General features: G+C 49.0%; 1 long non-coding RNA gene across 1 annotated transcript in view; it reads right to left on the bottom strand.

Moving 5' to 3' along the window:
• Positions 1-20523, bottom strand: part of LOC134475563 (uncharacterized) — a 62196-nt gene extending 41673 nt beyond the window's left edge. The window contains exon 1 of the long non-coding RNA XR_010046731.1: positions 20384-20523. This is a non-coding gene — a long non-coding RNA (uncharacterized LOC134475563). The remainder of the gene's footprint in view (positions 1-20383) is intronic.
• Positions 20524-22776: the final 2253 nt, after the last annotated feature.

Raw genomic sequence — 22776 nt, forward strand, 5'->3', positions numbered from 1 at the left:
AAGTCTGCCTCCAGAAACAAGAGTAGACTGTTGGTTCCTGGGGGCAGAGTTAGGCCCTATCTTTCTTTGGGTCCTCAAACCTGAACCAGTAGTTGTACAGAGGTGGTACCCTGTCTGTGGCTGTAGTGTCCACATATCAACCAGCATGCCTTGGGCCAACTCACAAAACTCTTCCACCCCAGGCCTCAGGCTGACCATGAAAGGAAGGATTTTTCCCATACAGAGCAGAGAAACAGGCTCAGCCTGGTGAAGTCACTGGTTGAAGCCCAGCTGGTAGAGATTCACATCTAGATCCCAGGGCCCCTGCATCCTCGCTCACTCCAGGTCTCCTGTGGAGTGGTGGTGCTCAGTGATTCCCATCCCTTACCCAAGACAGCCAGAGCCTGAAGGTGGCTCTGAGAAGACCTAGAGATAGTTAAAGAAAATAAGGAGCAGACACCCACCTTTCCCAGAGCTACCACAGGGAACGTCATGCATCAGAGACTTAAGAAAATCTGTGTGTGATCAACTCAAAAGGAAAAGGTAGATGTTGCTCGATTTTCTGCAGCTTGCATTATTATCTGATTCTCCAGGGATATACATCCCCCTCCAGGGCCACCCCAGTGAGATTCGCTTCCTGTGACCTCTGGCATACAGGTGTCTCGGTGAGCAGCAGACATCTCCATATAAGATGAGTCTTGGGCCCCTCAGCATGGATGTGTGTCACAGGGATGAGTGAAAGGCAGGTGACACACGTGTATGCACATGGACTCACGCAGACACATGCATTCATGAACAGCTACATGAAGAAAGGAAACCACATCCGGTCTGGTCTGGGCCCGAGCTGAAGAAGAAATCCCAAAGAGTGATTGCCCCACTCAGTAAATTAAGGTGTGGGGTTCAAACCACTTCCTCCACCACTCAGCATTAGGAGCATCATATACCAGGGGGAGTGGGGGTGCGGTGCTAGGGAACTCTCAAGAGAGGAGTCCCTGTTGCCATCATGTGATGCCAGAACTCACCCAGAGATGCCAAGCAAGGGGCCCTACGTTCATAACATGATAGGGCTCAAGATCTGTTTTCCCCCCAAAGGAGGCTGTAGGGCCCTGACACCAAGATCCCTGGATGCTGAGTGTCTACCTCTTTGTGTGGGCAGAGGTCCAGGCTTCTGCCCAGAAGTGAGCCCTGACCATTTCCGATGCTTTCTTTCATCTGCACCATCAATTCCAGCTGAGCATCTGGGACCATCTCTACCCTTTCCTGGGCTCGGTTTCCCCAGAGAAGATTCCGTAACATCCTGTCAGTGTTGCCGTTTTCAGCCTTAGACCTTCCCTCGCCCTGGATAAATAAGGAGATACTGACCTAATTTCAGATAGTGCTCCGAAAAACCTCTGGTGGACAGCCAACTGAATGTCTCTTGCCCATCCATGCCTACCATCGCCATCTCCCACGCAGGAAGGCAGAACCCTTAGATCCTGAGGTCATGAGATCTTCAGTTTAGGCATCAAAGCCCCTGAGCTGGCCCTTGCATCACACTCCCTTGTGGCAGCCTCCTACAGTGGGGAGCTCACTGCCTCTCCAGGAAATATTCTGCACTTTAGACAACACTAAGCTCTAGGACATGCTTCTTTCAGTGAGCTGGAACCAGTCTCCCCATTCCACAAGGACCCTCAACGCTCATCCTACACTTGTAGACACACAGGAAAAGCAAGTGGCCCCCAAGAGCCACCTTGCAGTGAGAGCTGCCACTTCTCTGATGTGACTCCATCTCTGCTCAGAGCCTCATCTGTAAGGTGGAGGAAGCTGAGAGGCTGAGATCCTTCCAGGGACATGCTGGGCCAGGACTTGTAACAGCTGAAAGGCAGTGGCACAGAGGTCACCAGCAGAATCTGTGCTTTCTGGTTCCTGGTCTGATGTACTAGTTCAATCGGGAAACCAGGGAGTACCCCCAGGATGGCTCCTGTATCCCTTCAACCTCCAGCCCAGGTGGTGAGATTTGGCTCGGAGGCGTCCACGTCTGTAACAGGAGAGAGGGTCTGGAGCATGAAGGTGGCCAGAGGACAGAGGGAATGTGAGATGAGAGACAAGAGACCAGGATTCATGTCCCAGCTCAGCCACTGTTCAGCTCCTGAGTGCTATAGGGCAGGATGACCAGAAAGGAGACAAGCAAATCAGCATTTTAGAATTACGCTTTGGGGCAGGGGGAGAACGGCAGCTCTTCAGGATACAAGTTACTTTTTTTCCTCTCCAGTCCCTCAAAAAAAAAAAAAAATCCCAAGAGCCCTAAAGACACAGTAATCTTGCACATTTAATTCTGGGCCTGTGCTTTTCACCTGCAAACTGCACTTCCTCTATCCTTAAGGAAATGGCAGTTTTAGTGGGCAACGGAGCTCAACTTCAAACATGAACAAATGGTTTCTGTTCTAACACAGCTTGCCAGATGGGTGACCTGTCAGAAGGTGAGAACGCACATCTGTTATGGTTTGTGTCTAGATGCCCCCTAAAGCCTCATGCAGTCATAGGTGGGGCTTTTTCAGAGATCTCAAGTGCATGGTGCTGGGATTAAGCACGTGTGATTACTAAATCAGTCCACTGATTGGTTTGGTAGCACTCATCTCAGTAGCCTAGACAGAATATAAACAGGAAGAAGGAAGCTGCTGAGGTTACATGGGGCCCCTTGCTCGTTTTGCTACCTTCCACTTGCCTGAACTGTTTCCCCTCTGCAATGCCCCTCTGCTATGCCACCTTCCTTGGAGCCAGCTGATTACGGACTGCAACCTTTACATTGTGTGAGCTAAATGAGCCTTTCCTCTTTTAACTTTGGGTGTTGAGTATTTTGTCTCAGCCATGAGAAAAGTGAGACAACAGCTTTAATCACCCATCTTGAAAACACTCCCAAAATCCCACAAAAATACTCAGCTCCAAATCTCTCTTGAAAGTCCCACATTCTTATTTCCTTATACTTTTGCATTTTTTGACTAATACAAACCTTTATGCCTCTCACTGACGTGTCTTGAAAATTCTTTTTCTGTGAGTAGAATCAGAAAACCCACAACTCAATTCTATGGGTCAAGTAGGGGAACCCTCTGTCCCTATCCGGTGGCACTTGGGTTTACTGCTTGACATTGCAGGACCTACGTTTCTTCTGCTATGCAAGGGGCATTGGAAGAACCAGTTTCTGAGCCTGAGAGGTCAGAGTACCAACGAAAACCCCAGAGTGGGCCTGGACAATAGCTTGGAGTTTGCTTTGGTTTCAGGAAAGCTATTTACAAGGCTGGTGGGCCAAAGGCATCGTACACATGCAACACAGCAGCAAGAGGGTGGAGACCACATGGCAGTCATTGCCAAAGCCTTGAGCATGGCTACAGGACCCTGCCACCCGCACTGCGGTCGTCAGGGCAGAAGTGGGAGAGTGGCAGAAGCAAAGGCTGGAATTAAACTTCCAGATCTAGACAGAGGCTCCACCACTTGTTAACTGGAGCCTCAGGGAGTCTTTCTAAACCTGGGTTCCCCCTCCTTCCAGCAGGGCAGTTCCTCCTCCCCACATGAAGCTGTTGTGAGGCGTAAGAGGATTAAGCGCCCAGCACAGAGAGTGGCTCAGCTGCAGTCAGCAGGGCTGTAAGCTGCACGTGTGTGCGACTGCACGAAGAAGGAAGCCTCGGTGATGCGCTCTTCTGTTAATAATTTAGCAGCTTGGAAGGTTCTCCCTCCTGCGAACGGCTCAGAATTACCTTTCTTGCTTCTGCACACTCTGTCTTCACACACGCGCACACACTCAACACATTGAAAGAAAGGAAAAACCAGTAACCCTGGGGTGTCCCCTGTGAGGGACAAGTGCCCAATGCTATAAATCAAACCCCAGAATCCACATCGAGCCTGATCCCAACCTCCTGTCTCAGTTACATCAGAGATTCTGCAGCCAGTGATACCCAGAGCCTCTGGCTGTCTCTGCAGGCTACTTGCGGTGCTGGCCCCTTCTCCAGAGCTCAGGAGTACCAGAGAAGCAGAGGCAGGGACAGCATGCTGCTGGCCCTGGGGATCCCTGGCTTAGCCCTGCCAAGGAGGCGAGACTCTCGGAATCTTTGTGGCAATACAATGCTGCTGAGTTTCTCTGACGTGGTTGAACAGGTCACCTTCTCCTGGGACATCAGCTCCTCTTGGAGAAGCAATTGCTGGCTGTTAATTGCATGGCAGACACTGTGCCAAGAAGAAAAGGCACAGTTCCTGCCTCCCTGCTGCCAAAGACTGGTTGCCCTAGGAGGTGATGGGAGACAGCACATGCTGGAATATCTGTCCCTTCCTCCAGGGAGCCTGGGGAATGCCCACAGAGGAAGGGCACACTTGAGTGAAGATTGGAGACATAAGTAACAACTGTCCAAGCTACTGAGGGTGAAAGGTACAACAGAAAGCAAGACAAAGGGCATTTGTCCGTGGGAGCATGGGAAGGAATGGAAGGTCGTAAGGCCAGGAAGACAAGCTAAGGATGCTGTGTAGAGGACTGTGAATGATGGCCAAGATGTCAGAACTTCATCCAGTGGGTAATGGGGAGCCCGGCAGGAGAGTGACAAGATCAGATCTGTATTTTAAATGTTTGTTTTGGCAATAGTGTAGACACTGTGGTCACCAAACTGTGGCAGATGGGCCAAATCCAACCCTTGACTTGTTATGTGACATGTAAACTAAACTAATTTTAACTTTTTCATTACTCCTTATTGAGATGTGATTCACATATCCAGCATACAAAAGCAACATTAATAGCTTTTTCTATACACCAATAATGAAGTAAATGAGAAATAAATCAGGAAAATAATTCCATTCACAATAGCTTAAAAAAAAAAAACAACTTAGGAATCAATCTATTGAAAGAGTTAACACTTAACCTAAGCACAAACCACATAACACCAATCTCATCTCACTAAGTTGAAGAATGAAATCACAGATAGAAGGAGGAAGTAAGGAAAGTATTAGAAATAATAATAATAAACTGGTTTTTTATTTTATAATAATAAAAACTGAAAGTGGAACTCAAATTTATTCATTTTGGGCTCACATAGATGAGCAGAGCATGAGACTTGTTTTAAAAAGAGGCTCTGAGAGTCTAGAATAACCAACCAAGCTTTATTCAGCTTTTGTAATGTAGACTGTTATGGCTTGTGTCTAGATGCCCCCCAAAGCCTCATAGGCTTACAGGTAGAGGTCTGGGGAGGTGGCTGGGTCATGGTGTGTGATACTGGATTAGTGCAGTGATTGGCTTAGCATAGTTCTAATTGCGGCTGGGTAGATATACTGAAGACAGCAGTCTCACCAGGGTGAGATGGCACCAAAACAAATGCTTGTAACCTGGGTGGAATTGAAGAAAAGAAGCTTGCTGCTGCTACTGCCTACCTGCCAGGGAAGTTTTTGCTCTGTGATGCCCTCTGCCATGTCAACCTGCTTTGGAGTCAGCTGACTATGGACTGAAACCTTTGCAAACTGTGAGGTAAAATAAACCTTTCCTCCTTCAACTGAATGTCAGATACTTTGCCCCAGTAACAATAAAGTAACTAAGACATTGATAGACGCTTAAGGAAATCAGTTCCTCAGCTGGCCCAAAGGAAACAGAGTTCAAAGGAACCTGGTTATTCTGCATTTCTAAATTCCTCCAAGTCTAGCCCAGAGGTAGGAGGAGCTGTCAGCTAACCAAGCATACTTTGCCTAAGAATCTTCTTCCTGAGAGGAAGGGTCTTATTTGTCCATTCTTATCTTTTTTATCCTTTTTAAATGTTTCTTTTATATTTTTAATCTTCTTTCACCGTGCTTGAATTAGCTCTTAACTATGTATGTGCTACTTTCTGTGTATCTATGTGACTCTAGTTTAGGCTCATTCCTTTTACACTAAGGAAGTAAAAGACCTCTACGATGAAGATTAAAGAAACATAAAGAAAGAAACTGAAGAAGATGCTGAAAGATGGAAAGAACTCCTATGTTCACAGATCAGCCAAATGAACATTGTTAAAATGGCCAAATTGTCAAAAGTGATCTACAGATTCAATGCAGCCCCCATGAAAATTTAGAAGAAATGTTCCACAGGACTAGAAAAAAAATCCCAAAATTCATTTGAAAACAGAATAGCCAAATAAAAAAAAAGCAAAGGTGAAACAATCACAATACCTGACTTCAAATTACACTACAAAGTCATAATAGCAAAAACAGCATGATACTAGCACAAAAACAGACACACTGATGTGTGGAATAGAATTGAGAACATAGAAACAGACCTACACAACTATAGCTTACCTGGTTCTTAATAAAAGGATCAAAAACATATATTAGAGAAAAGGCAGTCTCTATAGCAGATGGTGCTAGGAAAACTGGAATCCCTATAGAGAAGTTTGGAATGAAGTCCCTGCTTCTCACCCTGTACAAAAATCAATGCAAAGTGGGTCAGATTTCTAGGTATAAGACCCATAACTGAAACTGCTAGAAGATAACATTGGAGAAGTCCTTTGACTCATTGTAAAAGGAAAAAACTTTCTGAACAGGGCTCCAGAAGCACCGGAAATAATAACAAGAATCAACAAATGAGATTCCAGCGAATTAAAAATTTCTGCACAGTGAAAAAAACAATCACCAGAATGAAAAGACAGCTTACAGCCTGAGAGAAGATCGTTGCCAGCTATTCATTCCTCCAACAGAGAATTAATATCTGTAATGTATAAAGACTCAAACACCCCGCAAAAATGATCAAGGGAATTGAATGGCGCTTCTCCAAAGAAAAAGCAAAAGCCACCAATAAATATATGAAAAAATTGTAACATTGTTAGCCATGAGAGAAATACAATCAAAACTACGCTATTTCATCTCACCTCAGCTAGAATGGCCATTATCAAGTACACAAAAAAACAATGAATGCTGACAAACATGTGGGTGAAAGGGGACCCTTTTACCCTGATGGTGGACAGCCACTATGGAAAGCAGTATGGAAGCTTCTCAGAACACCGAAAGCAGAGCTACCATTGGATCCAGCAGTGCTGCTCCTCTGCGTATGCATTAGCTCCTTCTCAGCTGCTGGGACAAAATACCCAATGCTTACAACTTAAAGGAGCCAGGGGTCACTTTGGCTCACAGGTTCGGTAGGTTCAATCCATAGTCAGCTGGCTTCAAAGCAAACCCTACTCAAACACTGTGTTGCCCTGAAGCCTTACCCTCCTCCAGTGCTGCTCGGGTTTGACACACTAGACCATGAGGGCTGTGTCCTCACATCTTACTCCACTAGCCTGAACCATTGCTCTATCTTCTGGGAATCGAGGGAGCATATGCCGTAGAGCCCATGCCTTTTGAAGATCTGCTGAGCGTGTGTGTGTGTGTGTGTGTGTGTGTGTGTGTGTGTGTGTGTGCATTTGTGAGCCAGATGGCCAATACTCTTTCCCCTCATCCTTCAGTTTCAGGGGTGTTTCATTCTGGAAGCCCTCGGGTCCTTCAGAGGAAGCTGGCTCCCAGCCTCCTGCTTTCCCTCCTATTGATCAGGCGATTTATGATACTATTGTTTCCTTTTATTAGGCTGTAATGGCCTCCGTTAAAATGTGTTACATGGAAATAGGCTAATTACGTGTGTCCAGTAAGTCACCATTCCCTGCAGTGACCAGCTCTCCCTACACAGCAAAGCCTCATTGCATGGGAATGAGGGAGAGAGAGGGGTGGGGTACAGTGACATTCCTCACTCCAGAGGCAATGGGGATGCCTCCAGGTGTCAAAGTCGTCTTCTCTTTGCTTGAGTCTGTCCTGTAGTCACCATAAGAGGCCATTCTTAGCCATCATGTCAACCTGTCCACGTTGCAGGTTGACAGACACCCATGCTATGAACCTACTTCCTGTTCCTCTGCTAGTCTCAAGTGATCATGAAATGTGGGAGCCACATGTCCCACTCCAAGAGAAATTCTACAGGCAGGGTTTTATCGCACTCGACGTTGGTGCGATCGTTTTGCTCACTTCTTTCCGCGGACTCTAATGGAGCAGCACTTTGCAAAGCGGGATGTGTGCAGGGTTCCAGGTGGCTGTCTGCCTCTACAGCTGGTAGATTCCAAACAGACTTCCGAGTCAGGGAAGATGGACTCTGTTCAGTCATGTTCAGCTTTGGACGACATGACTTCCCATGGGCTCTGCTATGCCTTGCAGGAGAGGAGTTTTGATCAAATTTTTAGGAGAAAGCACCCTGGAACGCACCGGAGAACATCTCAGCTGCTGTGACCATTGGCAGGTCCGCCCTCACGGGCTTACTTGAGCACAGCCCCTGAGCCCAGGCAAGTTCCAGTGCACTTTTCACCCCCAGATTTCTTAAGGGGCACCATCTTGGTGAGCCGTTCTCATAGTATTTGTCCTATAGGGTGATAGTGGGAACTTTGGGGAAACCATGCTAAATAGACTTAGAAGATTCATTTGCTGAAGTCCTTCCCAAAGCTCTCTTGTGTCCAGGGGGACCATGGATCCTCAAATAAGTGTAGCCCAGTGGGCACTCATGTTCCACCATTTCTTACTACCCTCCTTTAGTATTAGAATCCTGCACACTCTTCACTCTGGGCTGAGGACCTTGCAGTCCCCTCCATACACAGGGCTGTGACTGTGTCTATGGACCCCTGGTGTTTGGTTGGCTGTGTATCTTACTTTGGTCAATAGAATGCTGAGATCACCTGGGTTTTTCTAATGCTCTTGCTATGGCCCTGAGCAAAGCGTGCCCCTCACAGCATCCCCCTTCCCCGCCAGCCCTGCCAGAACACAATAGGGAGAGCCTTACACCCAGCTCCTAATGAGAGGCCAAGCTGCCCTGGCCACCTCCTGGGTCAGGAATGAGAAAGCAACATGAAGAGTATTATTTCTCAATAACCAAGTGTATTAACTTCTGGTGGCTGTTGTAATAAATGAAAAAAAAAAAAAAACCTCTGAGTAGCTTAAAACAATGCACATTTATCATCAACTTAAAATTCTAGAGGGCAGAAGTCTAAAGCCAACCTTGCTGAGCTAAAGTCAAGGTATTGGCCGGAGCTCCAGGGCAGAACCCAGTGCCTGGCCTTTCTGGTTTCTCCTTGTGTTCCTTGGCTCCTGGCTTTGCTTCCACCTTCAAACTCATTGCTCCAATCTCTGTTCTGGTAGGACAGGTCCTGCTCCTCACCATGCCCCCTCCCCCATGCCCTCACCTCCCTCTTACAAAGACCCTGGGATTACAATGGACCCACCTAGGTAATTCAGGATCATCTCCATCCCAAGACACTCAACTCAGTCACCTCCCAGAATCCCTTTCACCATCTTCAGAACTATTCATGAGTTCTAGGGATTTACCTGAGGCCATGATTCAGCCAACCCAACCAACTAATATACAAAGGGATTAAAATACACAAGATTTCTCCAAACTATGGTTTTTTTTTTTCCCACAGAGCACCTCAAAATATCTGCCTCTCCCTCATGTGGACCCTACGTTTGGAAATTGGGCCCTTTGCCCATTATTGGGCATTTCTCTCACAAGCTCTGTAACCATTTGGTACCCACAGCCCATCTCCTCTGACAGGATTATGCATCCCTACAGATTCCCTTCCGTCACCTGCTTTGTTTGGGGATGCCCATTTGCCCAATCTGTTGTCTTAGTCACTTTCTTGTCACTGAGACTCAATAACTGATACCCATAAGTTAAAAAGAAGAGTTTATTCAGCCTTACATTTCAGTACGTGGTTGGTTAGCTTCCAAGAAAAAAGACGGAAATGGCAGAGGAAAAACTGCATGCACCATGATGCCCAGGAAGCAGAGAAAAGGGAGGAGCCAAGGAGGGAGATAAACACTCCTGGGTGAGGCTCCAGGCCCTGCCTTTCCATCCAGACCCCACTTCCTTATAGCGAGTCAGCCAGAAGCCTCCATAATCCAGGCACCTTCCAAACATGATTGGATTACCCATGAGCACATGAGGCTCTTGGGAGACATAGAATCCAAAACACCTGCAAAGTGGGGGTGATAGCCATGTTCCAGGCTGATGATCAGTTGATGAATGATATATACACCATAACTGTTGACTACATCAGCCCAGTAACCAGCTAAAACTTCTCAGTAAACAGTGTGTGCCTTCCTTGCTTGCTTGCTCTTGCTGGTATGAAACCCAAGTCAGTCTTGTGCCCAGACACCCGCTGCAGTGACGGTAAACACACTTTGGCAGAGCCAGGCCAGGTCTTCCCAGGCACCCCCGCAGGCACGCTTTCCCTCTCTGCTGTTCCTAAGGCGGAGTTAGGGGTGCAGCAGGTGCTGTCCTGTGTTTATTCTGCCTGTCCACCTGGATATATACAAAGCCCTGGGGGCGACAGGCAGGAGCTGTGGAGCTCTGGGGCTGCTCCCTTGTCCTGGGCTCTGGCTTCCCCCCACGCTAACATGAGCTTATGCTGCAAGATCTAAACCCAACTCCGTGAGTCCCTAAACCTGAGTCTGAGATTCTCTATTTTCCTTACCATTCTGTTCAGACATCCCAGGCTTTTGGATTCTCCTGGTCCTGAATAAACATTTGAGCATAGAGGCTCCCCACCCCCTTTTTTCTCACTGTCTTTCTCATTTTTCATTTTAATGGACTCCTCAAACAAAAATATCCTTCAAAAGCCAAAAAAAAAAAAAAAGATAAATTACTCCAGACTCCAGAACAGACATATATATGTTGACTGGACTTTTCCAGGAGCCTCAAACCCCTAAGCAAAGCGGATGCTGTGGAAATAAAATGTCACCATTGAGTCCCATGTCACAGGGGGAACCCCAGTTTGCAAGCCCCCCAAGGCGCTCCCATCCTAAAACTGACAAATTCAGCACTCAGGGATCTTGTCAGGGACCGACCGGAGACACGGGGAATCTTGCAAGAGAAAGACCATCCACGAAAGAGTTAAACCCTGAAAGGTTAGCTTCCTCCACTCTGCCCCCTCTAGATTTAGCATAATTCTTGCCATTAATATTTTAAGCAACTAATTTGACATTTTTCCATTTAATTAACTCGCATACATATGAGAACAGGGTTTTGAGAGTACCATGACATTTAAACAAAGTCATTTAAGTTTTCCCATTCCCGGTGCCCTGGCTTATTTTTTTCTTTGCCTTCTTTGCCTTTATGCCTCTTGCTCCGTCTCCGTCTTGCATTCCTGATTCTGAGGCTGGCTTATTAGCTCCGAGAAGCGACCAAGCTTCCCAAAGCAGATGCCCCACAGTCTCAGCCTAGGTGACGTGGGTGGGCCCTGGAGCTCTGGGCTCTGCGGCTCTTTTCAATCCAAGCCTGCTCTTTTCCAAGCCTTTATACAAATGGCATTTCCATCAGAGAGGGCCCGCGTCACTGTCACTGGCTAATGTCTTCCTGTTGCCAGCCCAACACCGGGTGGGAGTGGGGGACGGGCTGCAAGCAGGCAAAACATTCATCAAATGAAACCACTGCCACCGAGAAAGGCTGGAGCTTCCAGAGGGAGACAATAGCTCCGTGACAATTTTCTCTTGCAAATGACAAATAATTGCCATCACATCATCCGATGATTAAGAAATAAAAGGAAAATAGACAAATGGAGTGTATCCGTGGTGGGATGGTGGGAGGGGGGCTGAGGAGAGGCTTGGTCAATGTTCCGTAATTGAAAAATTGCCCCCTAATTAGCTCCCCCCCAGAGGATTCCCGAGGAGTAGGCGCCCTCCAATCCGCATCGTGCCAAGCTGGGGAACTTATAGCCATTAAAGTTACTGCTGCTTTCAGGAGAGAGCGCACAGTCTCCAGAGCAGAGCAAGACTCTTCCTCTGGCCCAGCGCTCAGAGAGGACTCGTAGCTCTGTGCTTTCATCTGTCCTAATGAATCACAGATTTGCTGCCCATCAGCAGCTCCGGCTGCTCTCCCCAAATGAACCTGGCCACTGTGCTTTCTGGCTGGTTGGTGGCAGCCTGCCCAGCCCAGCCAGGCTCACACAGGCCCGGGGTGCAAAGCCACACTCCCTAATCCTGGCTGTCAAGGACAAGAATGGATTCTGGACTTAAAATAAAACCCAACTGCCAACCAGGCTCACAGGACTCGGGAGAAATTCCATGCCTCGCTTTCTCCCCCTGTCAGGATTCTTTGGAGGTTTCTAACAAGGGCACCTGACTTGAAGAACAGCGCTGTAAGGCAGGTGGGCCCCTCTTCTCTTCCTGCTCCGTGACCTCATTAGCTGCCTGATCCTGGGAAAGGCACCTGCTTTGTCTGAGCCCGAGTCTTCGCTTTGGTAATGGAGACAGACAGACTTGTCTTTCAGACCTACGGCGGTGCCCAGTGGCTGCTAAGGGTGGAAATGTGCTATGCTTGCTACAGTGCCTCTAGGTCCTCAAATGTAAAACGGGGATGATAATCTTATCCCCCCTTGCTGGGCCTGTGCTGAGAACTGAGTAAAGAATACATTAGGTTATGTAAAGTGTCTTGCACAGGGTTGGGGCCCAGTAAATATTTGAACTGAATTAAACTCATCCACACATAATTGGTTCACTCGTTCACTTAATCCATCAGCTAATAGTTGTTGAGTGACTACTTTTTGTCAGATACTTGTCTTGGCATATGGTACAAAAAGATGAACAGGGAAGACTTGGTCATGCCCTTGGAAAACAGACTGAAAACCAACCAACAAACAAATAATAAGTAAATTGTAGAAAGTACTATTCTTTTAAAAAATCAAGACTGTAAATATAGACTAATAGCTGAGCAATGACTTTTAAGTGCAGACCTAGAGATTAAGAAGAAGACAAGCATTTGAGAAATGGAAAATCATTCTGGAAAGAGGGGACAATATTAGGAAAGCAGGACAGATCCTGACATAGTCCAAGAATAGAATCAGGACCAGGAATACTGTCTGCTAGGGAGCACCCCCAAATCTCAGTAGGGAAACACAGGAAAATTTGTTTCTCCTACTTGCCAGGTTAATGGGTGGGTGATTTCTCATTGAGTTACCCCAAAACTGAGCTCTTTCCAACCGACCACTGTCTAGGGTTTCTCAGAGACTTCTGAGGTTCTCTGGAACCAAGAACAAAAGACAAAGCTCCTAGGACATTCGGGGTCCAAGCTTGGGAAGACGGACACTGCTACCACTCACTGTCCATTGACGAGGACCGCCTCACCCAGCTCTAGGAGAGCCCAGGAAACAGAGCTCAGCTACGGGATGATCAAGAAGATGGCAGGCTGGGAGAAGAGCGTTTTCTTCTGCCTCCCAAAGCAAGCGAGGTTGACTGACGTGGTACAAGACACAGATGCCCAGTTGCCCATGGCTTTGTAAGGGGAGGAATTGTGGATTCCTCCTCAGAGCAGAGCACGAGAAGGCATCCTAGAGACTTCCTTATGGGGTGTGGAGCAAGGCTCCCAAAAGATTAGAGGAAACACAAAGCTACTGGTGGAGGCGGCTAAACACAGAGTAAAGTGGTTCTGGGAACCATCACTGACCAAGAGTTCAGGAGCCATTTCCGGGCCAGACCTTGGACCCTCCGGCCCAGTAGAGCAGCACAACCTCCCCCAGCCCCACTTTCCTTAGGGTGACTGAGATGGGAGCTTGATCATGTCAAAGTGAGGAAGAGAAGCTCAACTAAATCAGGGCCAGTCTAGGGTGGCTTGTGCCTAGACGGTATAAAGGGGAAATAGAGAAGGACGGATCTGTCTCTGTTTCTTTAGAGGAACCCCAGGCTGCGCCTTCACCTGGGGGTCATCTCCTGGCTTCCAGGATACTCTTCAGCTTCCATTGCAGACCTCCCAATAAGGCCTCCTGCAGGACATTGCTGTGAGCTCCAGACCCCGACTAACTCTTTTGGTCTCCAGTGGCAGACAGACCCTCCGCACTCTTCCACATGTGACTGTGTGGGTGGCTGCCATGAGCCAATCTTGTAAATTTTTACCTATTTGTATATCTCATGCTCTCTCTGTTTCTCTAATAAACACAGACTGATACAGCAGGGCCCGAGTTTGTTCCGAGATGGCTCCCGCTGTAGCGGAATGTCCCATCATCTGGAACCCTCCCAACTGGCCTGGGCAGTCAGAGTTCCAACTGATTCCACTATGTAGACACAGAAGCTTTTGCAGGGAGGTACAGCTCCAGGGTTTAGGGACAGGCCTCCTGCTTATCCTGGGGAGTACTGGGGTGGGGATCCAGGCAGGATGTGTCCAGGCTCCCTTGGAAGCCGGAAGGAGAATGAGGACCGGCCTGGGCCTTGCTGCAGTCTGATTTCTTGCCGTCTCTCAGTGGCCTCCCTGCATTCGACCCTTCCTTGTCCTGTGGTGCTCAGCTCTAGGTCACTGGCTCAGAGCCTGGCTCATACAAACCCTATCCTGAGGGAGCCAAGATGCCCCCCAAACAAATCTACAAGTAGATAGGGACCTGGCATCTGTGCTTTTTAAATCTGCCCGGGCCTGGGATCCTCAGCACATGGTGACACAGTGCTCAGTTAGAAGCACTGTGACACCTTCCAGCCCCAGTCCAGGTGGGTGAAGTGATGCCCGGAGAGGAACTGCTGTCAGGTAATGAATTAGCGACTGTGCCAGGATGAGGTTCCTGTCTTTCTGATCTTTTTCCATTCGGGACTGAACCAGGACTGCATGAGAAGTTATGAGAAAATCCACCCATAGCAAAAAGCGCAAATGCTGGAGCTGGGCCAGCAGTCAGAGGTTATCTTTCCAAGCCTGTGCTCCTGGCTGCCCAGAGCTCCAGGGGCTTCAGAGGCACATAAGGTACTTGTCACAGTCACCCTGTGGCTACTGCAACAGCCTTCAGGACATCCAAGCTGGGAATGTAGGCATCCAAAGATATCCCCGCAATTCTGTAATCAGTCCTGTTTGGAACCCACGGAGACAGCCCTCTCCATTTTACAGATAATAAGACTGAGACCAGGGAAATTGGATTTGCTTAAAAGCACCTAGTCCATGAGCCAAGTTTTCTGATACAGGCCAGCCCCTGTCAGAGCTCTAACTCCTGGCAAAGCCCACCCCGTATAGAGCAAGAGTGGGCAGGTTGGACGCCGGCAGCTACATGAATGTCGTGTTTAAAAAGCTGCCTCAGCAAGACATCCAATTAGCTGGCCGTGGCTCACTTCCTTCCCCTGGTTATCGATGTCTCTTTTCCTTTCTCTTCCTGGTGCTACCCCTTGCTCATCCTAATGTGATCAATTACTCACAGGAATAAATTATGCACGCAGTCTACAGTCTATTAGATAATCGGCAGAGTGCTGGCTAAAGGAGCCAGCAGGGAAGACAGGCTGTCTGGAGCAGAGACCAGCAGAAGCTCCTGCATGGGCACAGGGTGGGGCAAAGTCCCTGAGCAGGAAAACTTCAACTTGCCAAGCAGTTCTTGAAAGTACCTGGGCCCCCAGGGACTGGACTTGCAAGCCAAACTTGAAAACAGCTTACAGCTTGAGGGACAAGTGTCTCTCTTACCTTTGATTCCCAAAAGGCCACCTCCCTAGTTTCCCCAGCTCCTAGGATGCCACGCCCTACAGAAAGCCTATCCCTGATCCAGCTGGACCTGCAGCCCATCTCTCACACCTTGATGTTCACGGATCATGCAGAGACCCTGCTAAAGACAGGGCTGATTCAAGAGGTCTTAGAGCTTGAGGTTCTGCTTTCTGACAAACTCCCAGGTGACACCAGGAGCCTGGATATCAGCACAGGTAAGGCTGAGCAGTCAGAAGCTTTACTGGCTCACAGGTTCTTTCTGGGTGCCACCTGTCCTCCTGGAATCTGGTTGGGAAAGACCCGATGTCACTTGGCTTCTGGCTTGGGCAATGTCAACTTGTCCACAAGCTCACTGGCCCCTCTGCCCACACATAGACTAAAGAAGACAGAATTTTCACCTTACCCTGGTCACATTCCTCTACAATTATGTCTTTCCTCCTCCTGTATGAGTAATTTGTCCATCTGTCCTCCTGTGTCTGGAAGCTTTACACAAACTCCGTCGAGCCTTTCATCTACTCCCAAGCTTGGAGGGGACTCTCTTAGCCTCCCTTAGCCTTGAAAACTTTGCAGCAGTTTCTGAACCAGTAGGAGACCCGAAAGCATAATGATCGGTTCCAAGGAAAAGTTTGCAGGAGAAATCAATAAAATTTTAATGAAACGTCTACAAAACAAACTATTACATCAACCTCATTAATGGTTTCATTTGGTATTCACAAAAAATTTCATTATGCTTGAAAACGACATGCAGGTTAGATTTTCTCACTCTGTGAGAATTCCTGAGTACCTCTGATAATTGCCGAGGAATCAAAGCCAACCATACATCAAATGAATTACTTGTAGCCAAAGAATTTCAAAAGCAAAGTTATAAAAATAATTCCTATAATTTTTCACAGGGAAAAACTATATTTAATATGTTTGATGTGTGCGAGGTGGAGCCTTCAAGGCAAGTGTCTGAAAACAATCTTGATGTCTGGCCTAGGGGCGGGAAGCATATGCCGGATTCCTCCAGAATGAATGGGCAAAGAAATGGCAATCCAAAGTGCTGCTGAAAAGTGTCAAGGTGGGAGGAAGGGAAGAAAAACAGACAGAAGAAATATATAAAATGTGAGCCAAAGTTTTTAGGCAACGAAGTCAGTCCTGGAGATCAAGAAATCCAACTCTATCTCTGACAGAAGCAGGCGATATCGCCCCCTACTGGCTGGAGGAGTCTGGTACAGCTCTCAGAATGATGGCTTCATTTACTGCTCTGTGTCTGCTGCTTCTGCAGCACCAAGAACGTCACAGCCCCTAGGAATTGCCTCAGAGAGAGAAATCAGTGGTCCTGAGGATTAAGACCCTACCCCTCCTCCAGGCAGGGAGCCGGGAGGGAGCTCAGAACTGGCTGTGTGTCAGATATCCTGCTGCCTTGCCTGTCCCATCTTGAACATATTTTGAGCTTCCTCTTGAGCCCCGTCTTGACTAACAGAGTCCATATGTTTCTCCTTCTGATGGGAAAGAGGCTTTACTTTTATTTCAAAGGGCATCTTTGAAAAGTCTGAGGGACACGGCTTTGTTCTAAGACAAGCAATATTGGAAGTAATCAGAGATAAACAGAAAGATTTATGTATAAGATGTTCACTGCAGAATTATTTATAACAGTGAAGAATTGGAAACAGCCTGCACACTCAACAATAAGAGGCCGGGTAAGTACACCAGGATCTACCCACACAATAGAAGTTGATACGACCATTAATATCTATGTTTTCGAAGATTATTTTATGGAAATTGCCAACCTTCCAGAGCCCTTCCCAGGCAGGATTATCAGCACTTTGCAAGTATTAACTCACTTCGTGTCATCCAAATGCAAACCTTATGCAGGTGATGTTATTTGTATCGCCCCCTTTGACACATGAGGAAACTGAGGCACAGAAAAGCCAAGGTCTCGGGGCTGGATCATTGCATTGGACTATTATGCACTGCTGGAAGCTGCTGGGCCCTGCAGGAGGGTTGGATGAACTCCTTCTGGGTCCCTAGCAAAGCCTCAGTGAAAAGGCAGACTCCAAGGGCAGTCTGAAGGATGAGTAGGTCTTGGTCAGGTGACTGTCCAAGCAGTATTGATAAGATGAAGCCCAAGTGAAATCCCAGAGGAGGCCACCCCCCCGGGAGGCAGGCAGGCCAGTACATCAGGTGCATTATCATCGTTCACTGAAAATCAGCAAACGAACCACAAGAGCCTGGGGCCGAGGCCTTGCAGCCGGTGCCAAAGCAGAGGCAGAAGTAATTATAAAACTGCAAGCATCGCAGCCCCTGCCCAGCCACCATGCTGAGCACTTTCCCTGGGCGGGTGGCTCAGTAACCCCCAAGGGCCACAGTCTCCCCTCCTGCCTTCATTAGTCCCAGGTCATGGAGGAGAAAAGTGAGGCGTGGCCAGACAAGGAACTGGCCAGATAGCTTGACTAGGAAGCAACAGAGACCGGTGTTGCTGGGATGGTGCAGAGCTCAGAGGCCATGTGCTGGGTTACTTTGCCACAAGAGCTCTGCCAGAAGGTGACTGCCACATGCACGATCAGGCACACACTTACTCCAGTGGCCAATGCCGTTCTGTGTATCATCAGCCTCAGCTGGCTGCGTCTGCTATTTAGGGACACCGTTCTCTATGGAAATGATGGTGGGGCCTCCTGGGTTTAGAAGGAGCCCTAGGGAGCCCTGCTCTGGCCATGTCGAAGCTGGGAAAGGGAGAGACTCCTCCATGAATGGGGAAAGCAGTCAGAGGGCCCTGACACCCCTCTTCTGAGAACCACCCACAGGGGTGGGCCCAGTGCCTTGCTGCTCAGTAAAATCATGCCTTTCCCAATCATGGAGCCAGGGCTGCCAATTCCCCAAGCTCAGCTTGCCAGGCTCCCTGGGACACCAGAGTGGGACTGAGCTGGCCACGGCCACCAAAGAACATTTGTGGTAGGAGCAGGAGCAGGGCCGCTGTGTCCCACATGCACAGGGGGATCTGGCTGGGAAGTGGGGAGAAAAAGCGGAAGAGAAGTTGGGGGGAGCCCCCAGTCTGACTTTGCAGTTCCTGGTTCCAGTTCCTCCATGGGGAGGGAGCGAAGCTTTCAACCCTGGGGAACGCCCTTCCCTCAAGGGACTGTTTTTGCTTGAGTGACACAGCCTGTCCTTGCAGCCCAGTGCAGAGATGCTGAGTTCACATTGCACCGTCACTGTCACTGCTGGATGACAGACTTGACCTTTCATGCAGCGTCTAGGACCCTACGACCCATGCTCGTTGGTTCACTCTCCATCATCTAGCTTTTCTTTTTATTTACTCGAGTTGCTTTTTTTCCCTTTGCCTCCTTTCCCCCATTCTCTTTCTCATTTGAACATTTTCTTCCCATTAGAGACTGGGAAACGAGAAGCAAGTCATCATCTAGCTCATAATGGTCCCCTAATGCACAAGGACTAAAGGCCTGGGTTTCTCCTCCCAGCACTCAAGGCCTCGTCTTCTGCAGCCTCTGCACCCCCAGTTCAGACTTGCATCTGGCTGGAAGGAGCTGCCTTTGGTTTCCCCCTCCGCGCCTTTGCCCATCCCAGTGCTTCTCTCTTAGCCTCGCTAACCTCCCCTGCCCTGGCGGGAAGCCTTTCAGTGCCGCTCCCTGGCTCATAGGGAAACTCCAGACCTGCCAGGCTAAGCAAGTCTCCTCCGCTGCGTTACCGTCGCACCTCGGCACAGACCAAGATCCCCTCTCAGGCTCCCAGTGCCGCACTCAGTGCCAGCTGACCTCTCTCTATCCCCCCACTCCACCTCCTGGCTGCCCCTCCAACCAAGGGCATGATTTCCAAGGGAACACCCAGGTCCCGGGTCTCTAATCTATAGTTGATAAAACTGGGCTCCCAGCAACAACCAGCATGGGAAGTGCCAGGACCTGAGTTGGATGCCCGGACTGTCCACTTCCAACCCTGTATACCATGCCCCACCACTGTGCCTTCTGTGGAAGGCCTCCAACAGCCCTGAGCTCTATGAGTCACCACAGGCCCAGAACCGGAACTGGAGCTCCCCCTGTTCACTGATACCCTTGTGAGGGTCAGAAGGTTTTGTCCTCTGGCTTTGTGTACCTTTCCCATGAGATGAACTTGTTCCTGCTCTTTCTTGCAGCCCACATGCCCCCTTCTGTCTGGAGCACCCCCGAGACTGGGGGATGCCACCCATCACCTCCTTGCACTGTGCCCAGGGAACCCGTAAGCTTCTCTGGCTCTGTCCCTACCCAGTTGCACCTGTCTGGCGCTTAAAGTGAGTTTTAGAGAAAAGAAGGGTGGAGGGAAGAGAAAAGGGGAGATGAAAGTTGCAAAACACTTAATACAAGGATGCTCACAGGTCTCACAAAACAGGAAGACGACGCTGCCAACTTGCACAGTGATCCGGGGATGCAGGAATCCTGTGCTGCCCTCCCTCCCCAGCCTTCCTCTCCGTGAGCTCCCTGGCCTCCCCAGTCTCCGTGGCTCCTGGCCCTGTCTCTGCCTTTTGGATTTGGCTAGCTGGCATAGCTGGCATCGCTGGCCTGGCCTCCCTTTTGGCCTTACTTCTTTGCTAGGCCTGCTCAGCACTGCCCAGGCTGTTCCCCATTCACCCCATTTCCTTGAGCCTACTACCCACGCAGCCATATCTGGAATCAGTCCCACAGGGATCCTGCCCCTGAAGTCTGCTCCTTGCCAGGGAAATAAAGGCAGGGTCCCTAGGAGAACTTGCCTTCACCAGTGTCAACCCCAGGCCCAGGGCAGCAAGGCAAAGCAGGCTGAGGCCCTCTGTAGAAGGAAGCTCCCAGGGCAGCCTTAGAGGGTCCCCTCCCCCAGACAGAGTGTGGTCTTCCTCTGCTGATGAAATAGCATTCGCACCCGAGCGTCCCGCAGTCCCAGCTCAGCCCCCTTCCTGCAGCTTCTCTGCCCTCCCAGTGCCCTTGCCAGGCGCTTGCTACCCTCCTACACAGAGGCTCAGCCCCGTCAACTGTCTTTGCTTACCAGGGAGGAGCGGGAGCGCGGCTGGCAGGGGTGGGGACCAGGTGGCCGGGGCCTGGCTCGGAGGCCTGGCTTCCTCTCTGAATCGCCATATTTCCGGGAGCCAGTGACCCCATCTCCTGGGCTCCAGGTGCCACCCTTGGTGGGTGGGGACAGCGACACTACACCCCCATTTCCCCTTTTCTCCCAGACCCCACCATGACCAGAAACCACAATTCCCGTTTCAGGTAGAGCTCAGCACATGGACAGTGAAGGTTCCTCTTTTTCTTAAAAAAAGAAAAAGAAAAACAAAATAACAACAAAAATAGCAACTTTTATCCTCCACAAGGGTTTTTCCTTATGGCTGCACCACCCTGGGTACCGAGATTCTTTGCAGAAATGCTAGGAAATCTATACTCTCAGGTGCCTGTATTAAAGATGGGAAGTCAAGTGCAGAAGAATTTGGGTTCGGCCTGGGGTGCCCGGCTGGAGAACACTGGAGCCAGGCTGGAGACCGTGACGAGGAAACTCGAGAATTCCGTCCTCTTCTGCAGGATTCTAAGCAGCTCTGCCCTCCCCACCCCACAGGACGTGTGTGAAGTCAGAGCTCACAGTGGGAGCCCAAGAAATTTTCCTCCAAATTTACAATTAGACCCTTTTGAGGTCACAGTCTCTTACTACCGTCTAAATTTTTAAATTAAAAAGGAAAACACTAATGTGATTGAAAATATTCTTAACTGCTCAGAAATTAATAAACACACTTCTGGAGAACCCACTGATCAAAGGAAGTATAAAAACGAAAATTAAAAAGCATAGAGAACCAGATGAAAAAGGGAACCGTTTATTTCAAAACCTATGGGTCCCCGAGAAAAGCTTAACTCAGGGGGGAAAAGCGGGGCCTGAAATGCCTTCATTATTAGGGAAGAAAGACTAAAAATAAAAGTGCTGAACCCACATCATAAGAAAGGCAGGGAACAGGAAAATAAAAAAAGGAAAGAACAAAATGAGAATTAATCAATAGCTGAGATTCAATACAAAAAATACGAGCTAGGAAAGATGACTGCACGGTGGGATTCTTTGAAATCCGAAGTGGCAAGAGAGGCCTGACTGCCTCAGCCTCACGAGGGCAGGTCACTTGCTGGGCCCCTAGCGGTGCTGAGCCTGGGGCTCTTGTCTCCGCTCACCGACCACAGACAGGGCCTTGAAACTGCAGAAGCCGGAAACCACACTGGCAATTCCGCTGCCCAGGCAAGACTTTTCAGACTAAAACCTTTAGCATTTCCTTCCAGAAACAAAATGCCTCCCTCTGGCCTTCTTAAACAAACCCAGTCCCTTCTGTCTTTTTCAGCAATGAAAGCTGCTGTGGTTTTGTTTTCCCCTCATCGCCAGGAGCCAAGAGGAAGTCTGTGGTTAGACATCTTTGGGAGGAGTCCGACCCTAGGAGAGCAGGCCTAATGAGCTCCTCGGATTCGCATTCGCTGCTCCCAGCCCAGCCAGCAGGGCTAATGACCCTGAACTGGTGCAGAGGACAGAGAGGCCCCTGGGCCTCGTCCACCGCCTGTCCCCAGCCTGCCTCCACTTGCGGGCTGGCATAGGATCGGGTGCATTTGCTGTGTCACCGATGCCTGATTTGCTCCCGTGCAAACCCAGAACCTGGATTTTGAAGATTCCTGGGAATTCAGTGCTTATCCGAGAGCGGAGGCTGAGACAGGAACTAGGGCTGCCACCTACCTTGCCAATGCTGCCCCCTTCTTTTCCATCGAAACCCCAGATTTATTCGGGTCATAGTGCAGGCAACTGAGAGTGTTCCCTTCCCAGTCTCCATGTAGGTGAAGGCTGGGCATTTGCATACAGCGCAGGCCGACATCACAGCTACTGCTGGGTGTCTAAGAAAAGGTTCACATCCCTGACGCGAGCACCTGCTCTGCCGCCTTGCTTCCTACTTCATCCTGTTTGGAACTTGAGCAGAAAGCCTCAGGAAGCAGTGTCTTTCATGTTCACGGGGTAGCACGGGTGAGGGATGGGCAAGAAAGAGTGGACCAGACCCCAGCAGTGTTCTTAAATCACTTCCTCCTGTTCTTGTCATACTCTGGACTTCTTACATCAGAGAAAATATAGCTCCATCTAATCAAACCACTGCAATGGGCTACTGTGTTACTTGCAGCTGAAAGCATTCCTAAACGGAACCAGAACCCTGACTTTCTTGGGTGTACCAAACATCTCCTCCTCCTTCTCTTATCTCTTATGGGGCCCCCCTAGAACTATTTCATGTAAATTCACGACTTTATTCCCATTTTTAGATGGAGAAGCTGAGGCTTCATGGTGGGTTGGACAGAGTTCTCCCTGGAACCCCAAGACCTTCTTGCCCCCAAGATGGTCAGAGCTGTCCTTTCCATAAAAAGATTCCCACACCCCGT

Source organism: Cavia porcellus, unplaced genomic scaffold (assembly GCF_034190915.1).
Source record: "Cavia porcellus strain 051 isolate PalLab524CR breed Dunkin Hartley unplaced genomic scaffold, mCavPor4.1 scaffold_4, whole genome shotgun sequence".
In the NCBI taxonomy this organism is placed as follows: Eukaryota; Metazoa; Chordata; class Mammalia; order Rodentia; family Caviidae; genus Cavia; species Cavia porcellus.